Consider the following 10,983-nt stretch of genomic DNA (forward strand, 5'->3'; position numbering starts at 1 on the left):
GGGAACCTGAAATGACCCTATCCTGTACTGATGAATATCTTACATATCACCTTAGAACCTTCATCTGGCGATGGATCGAGGTAGAGACAGAGACTCAATTTGGAGCAACGGTCTGAGCTCTTAAGGTCCAAATGAGGAGCAGAAGGAGGGAGAACATGAGCAAGGAAATCAGGACCACGAGGGATGCACCCACCCACTGTGACAGTGGAACTGATTTATTGGGAGCCCACCAAGGCCAGCTCGTCTGGGACTGAATAAGCATGGGTTGAAACTGGACTCTCTGAGCATGGCGGACAATGAAGGCTGATGAGAAGCCAAGGACAATGACACTAGGTTTCGATCCTAATACATGAACTGACTTTGTGGGAGCTTAGCCTGTTTAGACACTCACCTTCCTGGACGTAGATAGAAGACCTTCGTCTTCCCGCAGGGCAGAGAATTAGGACTGCTCTTCAGTAACGAGAGGGAGGGGGAATTGTGTGGGGGGTGGAGAAGAGGAGTGGGGATAGGGGGAGGGGAGTGGGAGAAGGGGGCAATATTTGGGAGGAGGGGAGGGAAATGGCAAACGGGGAGCAGGTGGAAATATTAATTAAAAAAGAATAAAAAAATAAAAAAAAAGAATACAGTTTCTGTGTAATTATTTTGGGTAAAGCTAGCTGGGTGGCGGGACGCAGCACCGCCGCTCCACCAACACTCCCCTCACACATGTCAGACTGTGATAGAGCACTCACAATGCTACCACAGGTGCCCTCCTGCACTAGGCTGCTGCTCCTGTGCCCTGCTCACATCGATAGACTATGGATCCTACCAGCATCTGCAGAAAGGACAGGTGACTGGCAGAATGGCAGACCGAGCTGTGCCAGGCAGAGCTGGAAATTATGGCGACGCTTGCCTGGGGCAGAAGGCTTGGGGTCTGAGCCAAGCAGGTATACAAGACTGAAGGTAAGTGGAAGGCAGGGGCAGCAATGGTGGACAGGAAGCAAATGATCTGGGCCAGTAATCTCCCTGAAGGGACGTCAGGCCGACCAGAAAGCAGAACTTGTGGCTTTGATACAAGCTCTACAGATGGTAGAGGGAACGTCTACACTGACGGTAGGTATGCTTTTACCACTACCCACATACATGGAGCAATATACAGACAAAGAGGACTGTTGACATGTGCAGAAACTTTTGGAGCCTCCTCTAGGCCACACAGTTGCCAAAGAAGATAGCCATCATACATTGACCAGGACTGGGACAGCCAATGTAATGGCTAAGAAGATCATAAAAGAAATCTTCCCGAGGTTTGGAATGCCCATGGTAATCATGTCCGATAATAGACCTGCCTTTGTTGCCCAGGTAAGTCAGGGCATGGCCAAGACATTGGGGATCAATTGAAAATTGTGCTTACCAACCCCAAAGCTCAGGTCAGATAGATAAGATAAATAAATTTCTAAAGGGGGCTGGAGAGATGGCTCAGTGGTTAAGAGCATTGCCTGCTCTTCCAAAGGTCCTGAGTTCAATTCCCAGCAACCACATGGTGGCTCACAACCATCTGTAAAGAGGTCTGGTGCCCTCTTCTGGACTTCAGGCATACACACAGGCAGAATATTGTATACATAATAAATAAATAAATATTAAAAAATTCTTTAAAAAAATAATTTCTAAAAAAAAAATTTTACAAATGAACAAAAATTGGCTCTAGAGACCAGCAAAATGACTGAATAGACCTCCCTCCCTCTGTCCTTTGCTGGGTTCAAAACACTCCTGGGCGATTTAAACTCACTACTTATGAGATCCTATGTGAGGGCTGCCACTGCTCACTAAGGCAAATGAGCTATATAATCCTGATGCTGTTCTTCTCAGACTGTTATCTGCCCACTGAAAGGCCCTCCTGATCATCCAAGCCCAGGTGTGGAAGCCTCTGGCTGCTGCCTACCAGCCCAGACACCCAGAGATCATCCATTGGTGATTCCATATACGTCTGGAGCCATCAGTTCCAGAGCCTTAAACCTTCCTGGAAGGGACCCTACACCATACTCCTTATGACAATCACCACTCTCAAAGTAGATGACATTGAATTTGGATCCACACATCTCACATAAAGCTGACACCTCCACAGGATGACTCAGGACCCTCCAGGTAAAAGCTTCAACACACCCAAAGCTAAACTAAGAACTCTTAAAAAAATACCAAACAAACTCTCCCCGGGACTCTTCCCTACATGTAGACATTATGACTGATATATTTGTCTGGGGGGCGTGTGGAATGTAAGCAAACTTGACAAGGTAGGGAAGCTGAACTAGCCCCCTTCTGCAGGGTCCCTAAGCACCACACCAAGCCCTAAGGCCCTGCCATTTCCCAGCTCCCACCCTAAAAACTCCAGCTAGTTTCTTCCCAGTCCCAGGACTGTAGAAAATACCAACTCCTGATGTTCATTCATGAACAACTCAATATTACCCAAGTTTTAGTACTGACCCACCAATATCAGGCTCTCAAGAGAGACCTCAGAAAATCTCAAGATTGGGATTTGACAAAACAACAAAAGGGAATGAAAGACTCTAAATGCATTTCTAAGCCCCCTCAACCCTAAGACATTTTTCTAAAATCTTACCCTCACTCTTGGAAACGGGACAGTCACCCCCACACACACATGCTGGACTGCTTATCTTCCTATGTCCTTGTTAATTATCTTCAAACATAACTCCGTTCTGGGAATTGAGGCAAAGACAACCACAGATGTTGACTCAGTTCCTGATGTATTGATTTAGTCACTAGAACAAGGTCAGGAAGACCACAGAGATGCTCTCCCTTATCACCTGACCACGCAGCTATTTTCCTGCCCTGAATAAGCCAATCCAATAAGTTGGATAACCACCTACAGTGTCTTCCCTTGTGTCTGTGGCTTTTTGCTTTAAAAGATAGACTGTAACAGCTATCAGATGTCCTTCATATTCTGAACTTGAAGGGTCCTGTCACGACAGAATAAAAATCCTCTTGCTTTTGCATCAATTGAGGCTTTGTGAATGGTGTCTGGAGCAACTCCTCTCTGAGAATTGGACTTCTAGTCCAACAGAGTATAAATAGAAAAATTAGAAACTAAAAGTTTAAAAATTTAATTTACTAAAAATCACAGTATATTAGTCAGGGGTCTCTAGAGTCATAGAACTTTTGGACCAAATCCTATCTATCTATCTATCTATCTATCTATCTATCTATCTATCTATCTATCTATCTATCTATCTTTCTATGATCACATGGGGATTTTGGGGCGAATAACTTTCAGAGTGCAGTCCAAAAATGGCTGTCAGTGAAAGGAAGGTTCAAGAATCTAGCTCAGATACACAAGACTGGGTGTCTCATCTGTTTTGTGTATATGCTGGAATTCCAAAGAAGTAGACTTCAATGACAATGAAGGAATACCTGTGCTGATAAGGTGAGGGAATGCAGAAATTTTGAAGACCCCATGACTGTACAGGAAATGCACATGTGACAGAGCACTAGGCAAATCCACAGGAAGTGCATACACCCACCCAAACACGGAACAACCTATTTTGCTGAGCTTCAGGAACACTTCTCTTTTGGAAAAGTCACTGTCGTACCTGTCTGTGTTAACTTTGTGAAGCCATGATTCTTCCCTTTGAAGTGGATTTTGCTCCCAAAACACCTCAGCATGTGACTTCTGAGGAGCAATGGTGTGACCTTGCTTCCCCACACCAGTGGACTTTAGAGTGATAACATTCATTCCTTTTTCTAACAGTCAAATTGACATTTGTCAGTCCCAGAAATTTACCCTCTAACAGACCACATAGAAATTTCTATAGAAGGCAGGCATTGAGCAGTAAGACAGCATGCCCCAATTTTGCTAAAAAACAAATCTGGGCATTCCCAAAATTGGTTATCACAAAGAGATTAGATAAGGAGAATGGGTGAATTGAGGATTTACGCAAGTTTATTAACTTTATCTAATGGTTTGGAATGTCAGGTACTTCCCCTTGAATGAAAAGCGCTTTCTTTCCTGGGTCAGGTCACCTGCTCAGGAGTACTGCTTTGTCTGGTTCTACCTGCCTGTTTTTATCATTCTGATATGCCTATTATCATAGGCATATGCTTGAGGAATATTCCAACTATGTCTGTAAAGACTAGAAACCTCATGGAGATGAGCCCTTACTCTTACTCTTCTTCTCCTCACTACTTCTACTTCTTCCCCTTACTCTCCTTTCTTCTCCTTCTTTTCTTTTCTTTCCCCTTCTTCTTCACTTCATTTCTTTCCCCTTGCATGAAAAATAAAGAAGACACAGAGGTAATGTACTTAAGTTTAACTTTTACACACAGGTCCTTGCCTGCTGTACACATCCAATTCTAAACACTCTGGGGGTACTGAGGCTGGTATTCAAGGTCCCCTGGTAGAGAGAAATAATACCCCATCTTTCTTCTTCCATTGTCCTTCCAGCAGAAGGTGTGATACAAATTGAAGGTGTGCCTTCTTAGGTTCACTGTCTAGATCAAAGTTGAGTGTCATCCATCCTTACTATTTGGATAATTGGCCTGCTGTCCTCTTCCCTTAAGGAACAGATCACAAGTGTGCCCTCCAGTTTTGAATTGTAGTTCATTCCTGATATAATAAAGTTGAAAACCAAGAACAACTGTCATAATCAATCCATTGTCAACATGACATTCAATCATATCACCTTATTAATTTCCAAACGAAAATCAATAACTGGGTTGTAATTATGACTAAACATAACATAATTATGTCAAATACAAATGATTTTATATTAGAAATATTGGCAATGTCTCATGGAGGATATCATTCCAGTATCTCAAACTTCTGATAAACACAAATATTCTCTTAATTGATGTTGCAACATATGATAAGGAAATTTAGAGGACATAGAAATAGCTTTACAAACACATTATCAACAAAATACAACAGAAGCACTCATATCAGTTAAAGTTCTCATTGCTGCAATAGTCACGTGGCCTTAGAACTGCCATAGTCTGCTGCCCATTCTATATTTCTCCCAACCTCTGCAAGCACTTCATAAGGTCTTGGTTCTTTTCCTAGAGAAATGACCCATGCCTTCATTCTTGATGGACATGTGATGTTTGTCATACTTATTGGATTATACTGTTTTTGTTTCTCATTTGTCTTAATGGCAAGTCCTGGTATCACAAGGAGATGCCCTAAAAGATCTCCTGCATTCTGGACATATTATCTTTCTTATCTCTATTGTGATGAGACAATCCAATTTCCCCATGCTAATCTGGATATATCAACCTACCTAAAGTTGTTATTCTTTCTTTAGTCTGTTGGTTTAAGAGCATTTGAAGCCCAAATGTCCTTTTCACAGAGGAAGTTTTCCAGTGTAGTCAACCTGCCAGTAGGTTGGTGTCTTGTCACTCTAGTAATGGTGTCATACATGGGGCTAAGTTTTGGTCTGTGCTAATGCATAATATGGCAACTCAGCAAAACTGTAGCTAAGTCAGCCATGATGAGTTCAAGTCCATGTTTTTGAACCCATGCCTATCTCCCATTTTGGCATGTGGCCACTTTGGTCATGGGCCCATTGGACACTGACATGAATAACTGGGGAAAGAGGCTGACTGTACATGGAAGAGTCATTCCGTCTCAATGAGTTTTGAACTCCTCCTCAGCTGAATGAACCTTTGGATCAGCATTTACAAGGAATCCAAGGATCTTTATACTCCTTTCCCTTTCACAGAGACTATTCACATTCTTCTTCCTCAGATGTCTTCTCTCACCAATTTTCTAATCATGCTCTTTACTAATCCCTCAGCATCCAGTCAAACCACTGGATAAAGTCCATCAATCAGTTCATTGCTAATTGTCGATTAGACCATCTCTCCTTCCAAATAAACCACATTCAAATGTGTATTGTTTGATTTTCTGCCCACTGTGAACATTTCCTTTCACAAGCATCTTACAGGGTTGTCCCAGCCAGGGATTGTAATCCTGCAGCTGTCTAATTCTGGGTGGTTCGTGTATGATGTATTGAACCATCAGCCAGGGACTAGTCATCTATTTCTCATTCAACCAATCATAGGGAATAGACTATAGGTGCATTCTTGACAGCAGAAGGCATAGTAACAGGAGTAGAAAACGTTGGTATTTGGCCATCTCTTCATGTAGCTTCCTTCTGTCTTTAGGACCTACTTTGTCCTGATCTCTAATATACCACTTCCATTTGATAACAGGTTGCAGCTGTAGATGTCCTACTTTATAACTTCATAGATCCAGAAATACCCAACTCATGATGGGCATTTCACATCACCTGGTAAGGTGGTGACTGTAATGATTTAAGCCACATATAGTTGATACTCCTATATTCTAGGCATCATGTAGGGACAGACAAGCCCTCAGGCACCCAGGAATGTTAAAGGCGCCCTCCTGCATGATCCACATATGACTCAGCTAAGCCCTTCCCCGCTTGTATGAGCCCCATCATCTGCATATGATGTAGCCATGTCAACCCCTGTGTGCATGCACCAGACAGCTTGTAAAAGCTGGATGAGCCATCTTCCTCCCTCTCTGCACACTGACTTCCCAAGCCTGTTCATGTCCCCTCTAATAAACTCCTAAGAGGATTTGTTGTGTGCTCTGTGTTTCCTTCTTGTTAAGAAAAAATCTTAGCACATAGAAGTCCAATTAGGTAAAATTAAACTAAATCAAAATGCCCATCATTTTATTAAGTACAGCGCCCTCTGATAATGGAGCCCATGTTGGGAGATGGGGGGCGAGAGTGAGGAGCCCAATGCAAACTGGGAACTAATGTTTGTTTTCTAGGATCCTACCTAAATACATTGTTGGAGAGGTCCTGACCCCTCCCTGCGGTGGTTGTACCTGGCATGCTGGGATTTGTAGTCCAGGCTAATGCAACTCCTCATCCAGGGGGTGCTGGGATGAATGCCCAGGGCCTGGAGGCTATGTACCAGACTTAAAAATTCTCACTTGTGCCAAGTAATTTCCGTGACCCACTGTCAAATGTTCAGTTTTTCCCAGTGAGTAGAATTAATAGTATGTGCTTGCATATTTGAGTATATTTACTTTTGCAAATGATTTTATGGGCACCAGTGGCAGAGATTTGGAATGAATTTAAGAGGTAATATTGTTTCAGTTCTCCAGTGCTCCTTTTATGGATGTTATTCAGGTTTCTTGTTTTCCTGGGTTATGTAATTTTTTTTGTTTGTAGACTGTGTAGCAGATGTGGTCTTCTGCCTAGTCAGCCTGCTAAGAGCAAAGGCAGCTTTCTCTGAGATTCATAGAGATCATTATAACTGTTCCTCCAGAAGCACTGTATAGAGGGCTGTTAGGTGACTTTTTCTTGAAGTTTTCTGGTTTGTGTTCTCTATTTTTTTGTGTTTGCAAAAATTATGGTTTTGGTAATGTTATCTTTCAGAATAAGCATCAAGATTAATAGTCAACTTTTCACAGTGTCATCTACTTGAATTTCAAGCAAGACCTTATGGTACAGTATGAACATGCAAGAGGCATTTCTTTCCATCATTTGTCTAATTTACATTTGTTCCTACATAATTTTGACGTAAGAATGTCCCTAAATGTCTTTGCTTTTACATTGTGATTATGGTTAGAAGTGGACCTGTTAACTAAGCATGCTTAAGGAAAGGGAGATGATACATGAACATGTTCAGACTCCCTACGTAAAATCTCCATGCTTCATTTGTTGAGGAACAATACTGTTTTGAAAACAACTCCCACACTCTTTGTGCCTCTTGCAGGCAAGAATATTTTTTATCATTTCTTCTGTCTTGGCTGTTGAAATGTCTGGCTATTTTTGGTAGTTAAAACTGACTACCTCTGGGATTATCTGATACGCAAAAAGAATTGAATATACCTGAGAGAGATTTTACATAAACGTTTTTGAAATGGGAAAATCCTCCATTAATCTACATGATTTGAGATGATAGGACCCACTTTAAGCTGCTTGGTGTTTGTACACAATTAACCAGTGAGCCATCTGTCCCACCCATGTCTGTGCACAGTCTTAACACCATCACTCTTGAGCAGAGGCAGTAGGATTTTCTGCATTTGAGACCAGCCTGGCCTACAGAATGAGTTCTACAACTAAACAGAAAAATCCTGTTTTGAAATCACAAAAAAACCCACATTGAATCCAACAAAGACTATGGCCCAACTTAATCAGCATCTTACATTTTGGTAGCAGCAGTCACATATAAAGTATTTTGAAAAATAAAAGTCTCTTTTTTGCCTCTGTGTTCTAGCTCTGTCTACCAAGCTCATTCCTTTAAGCAGTGACCTTAAGCAGTGAGCCATCTCTTCTACCCATGTCTGTGCACAGTCCTATCACCATAACTCTTGAACAGAGGTAGTGGGATTTTCTGCATTTCTACAGAATGAGTTCTACAACTACACAGAAAAATCCTCTCTTGAAATCAGAAAAAAAAAACACAACAACAACAACAACAAAAAACTGAATCCAACAAAAACTATGGCCCAACTTAATCAGCATCTTACATTCTGGTAGCAGAAGTCACATATAAAGTATTTTGAAAAAGAAGTCTCTGTTTTGCCTTTGTGCTCTAGCTCAGGCTACCAAGCTCATTCCTTTACTAGCATTAGAGCCCACTTCATTGTAATTTTGATGAATACTTTAAACCAGCTGAGTTACAGAACCTTGTGGGCAGAACAACTACTAGATTCTTCACTTGACCTTAGACAAAAGGCTGAGAAGCAAGCTATTGGATTCATCAATAGCCATTGGTAGGCAGCTATTGTTAAGTTACCTGGACAACAGCTTGTTAGACATTATAATAAGCCCACTTTTTACAGACATGGTGAGCTTCATTCTACCAGACCTGTTCATGTAGAGAATCTTAAATACTGTAGTTGTATATTTTATTCACCTGAATATGGAGGGAGATGTGCTGGCTAACAATAGTGCTCATCAAGACATTCTTTCTAGCTCCATTATTTTCTACATATTCAAATTACCACGAACACTACTCTTTTTATTGGTATTCATTTGCCTGAAGTTTGCTTTGAATTTAAAAAACAAAACCCATAAAGCAATGGAGCCATTATCCAGCTTTTTAATGGGGGAAAGACCAATCATCTAGATCAAGATCTGGTTCCTGCTTTTCTCTTTCCTGTTGTTTAATATCCCCGTGAAAACCATGTAAAAAGTACCTTCAGTTCATCAGACCTCAGATTGAAGCCACAGAACAAATATTTCATTTTGTAACTTTAAAACTCTCTTTAATTGTTAGTATTCTAGGCATCCTTACCTCTGTGGGAGAGGAAATTACTCCACCCACCTAGCACAGTACACCATACCAGTCATGTAGTGTGCTGGAAGAAAAAGGGAAAGTTCCTAGGAGTGCAAAAAGACGACATTGATTGCTTTAGTAGCCAGGGGCAAGTGCTATTGAAATGTATATATTCTCAGATCTGGAGAAGTTCTCTTTTAGGGTGAATGGATTGCACAGGAACCAGTATTCTGTCTCTTTACGCACACTATATACCAATGGGAGGTGCTCTTGTCACTCAGGACTCACTAACCAATCATGCACTCCAGGTAACCTGCCAGTCAGAAGCAGTGCAGGTCTCTTCCCGGCAGCCATATTCAGTCTTGGCTTTGAAGAGGAGCTGTCGCCAGTGGTTTCCTATTCTTGGGTGCAGCTGCTGTTGCAGGGAGACGATGCCTGAGAACTTTGGCAAAATGGAGAAGCACAACATGGTGAGTGAGGAAATTCTGTCTTCTGATGGGGAGGAGCACAGGGTGAGGTGCGGAAAACACTACGGTGTTACCTCCATGGGTCTGGTCACCATATTCCCTGTATGTGAAATTCCACATGGTTCCTGATAACTCCTGAACCCAGGGGCATGCCTGTGAATAACTTTGCTCTGTAGGTTCATCTCCTTAGAGTATTGAGAGCAGGAAGTTGTGTGTAAAAACACTTTCCTAGTCAACTTCAACAGGGTTGATGCATTCATGGAACAAGTTGCCAAACTCAGAGAAACCTAGATTCTCCAATATCTTCTCGATATCGAGCACTTTGCATTTAAGCTTTAAGCATAATCTAAATTTATATTTAAATTTGTGGAGGTTATCAAAGGCATCTCACGTGTTGTGTAGCTTTCCACTACCGTACCACAATGTAGAAGAGTAGAATTGGTGATATGATAGATTGAACAATACTTAAAAAATAATTAAGTCTCACAAAGTAGAATTTAGCAGAGGGAGAACTGCATCTAAAACATCCAGACTTTAGGTATTTGCTAATTAGGGCTGGAAGAGATTAGAATGCCTGGGTATACATTGTTCACCAGGATTCTCCAGATATTTGACTCCAAACCAGTTCAAAGAAGCCATCACTGATTTAAAAATAAAAAGTCACTGCCAGGCGGTGGTGGTGCATGCCTTTAATTCCAGCACTCTGGAGGAAGAGGAGGGTGAATTTCTTTGAGGTCAAGGACACTCTGATCTACAAGAGTTCCAGGAAAGGTTCCAAAGCTACTGAGAAACCCCCGTCTTGAAAAATCCCCAAGTGCAGGGATTAAAGGTGTGCCCCACCACTGTCCGTCTAAGATGCTATTTTCCTTCAGAATCCTACTAGGTATGGGATGTATCTCCTACAACAACTCCCCACCCTATCTTTTTTATCTTTTACTTTTCCAGCCCAGTCATTCTTTTTCCTTGTTATCTTCATCTTAGAACCCTGTCAGTGAAGAATGACCTGCTGTAACAGGTCATTGGCATACTTAAGAGAGTATTCTGAGAATACTTTTGCCTAAATATTTAGACTGGCAAGTTGCTAGTTTCTATTTCAATTGTTCAAAGAATAATCTGGACGATTATCCTACGGGATACTTATGGATAACAGCATATATTGAATGCAAAATTTGTCTAACCTAGCTCCCCTTGAGCATTGGACAGAGATCAGTGCAAAACATCATTAAAGAGACTTTTCTTTATTAATCTTCTAAATGTATATTGTGAT

Source organism: Chionomys nivalis, chromosome 26 (genome assembly GCF_950005125.1).
Source record: "Chionomys nivalis chromosome 26, mChiNiv1.1, whole genome shotgun sequence".
NCBI classification, from domain to species: Eukaryota; Metazoa; Chordata; class Mammalia; order Rodentia; family Cricetidae; genus Chionomys; species Chionomys nivalis.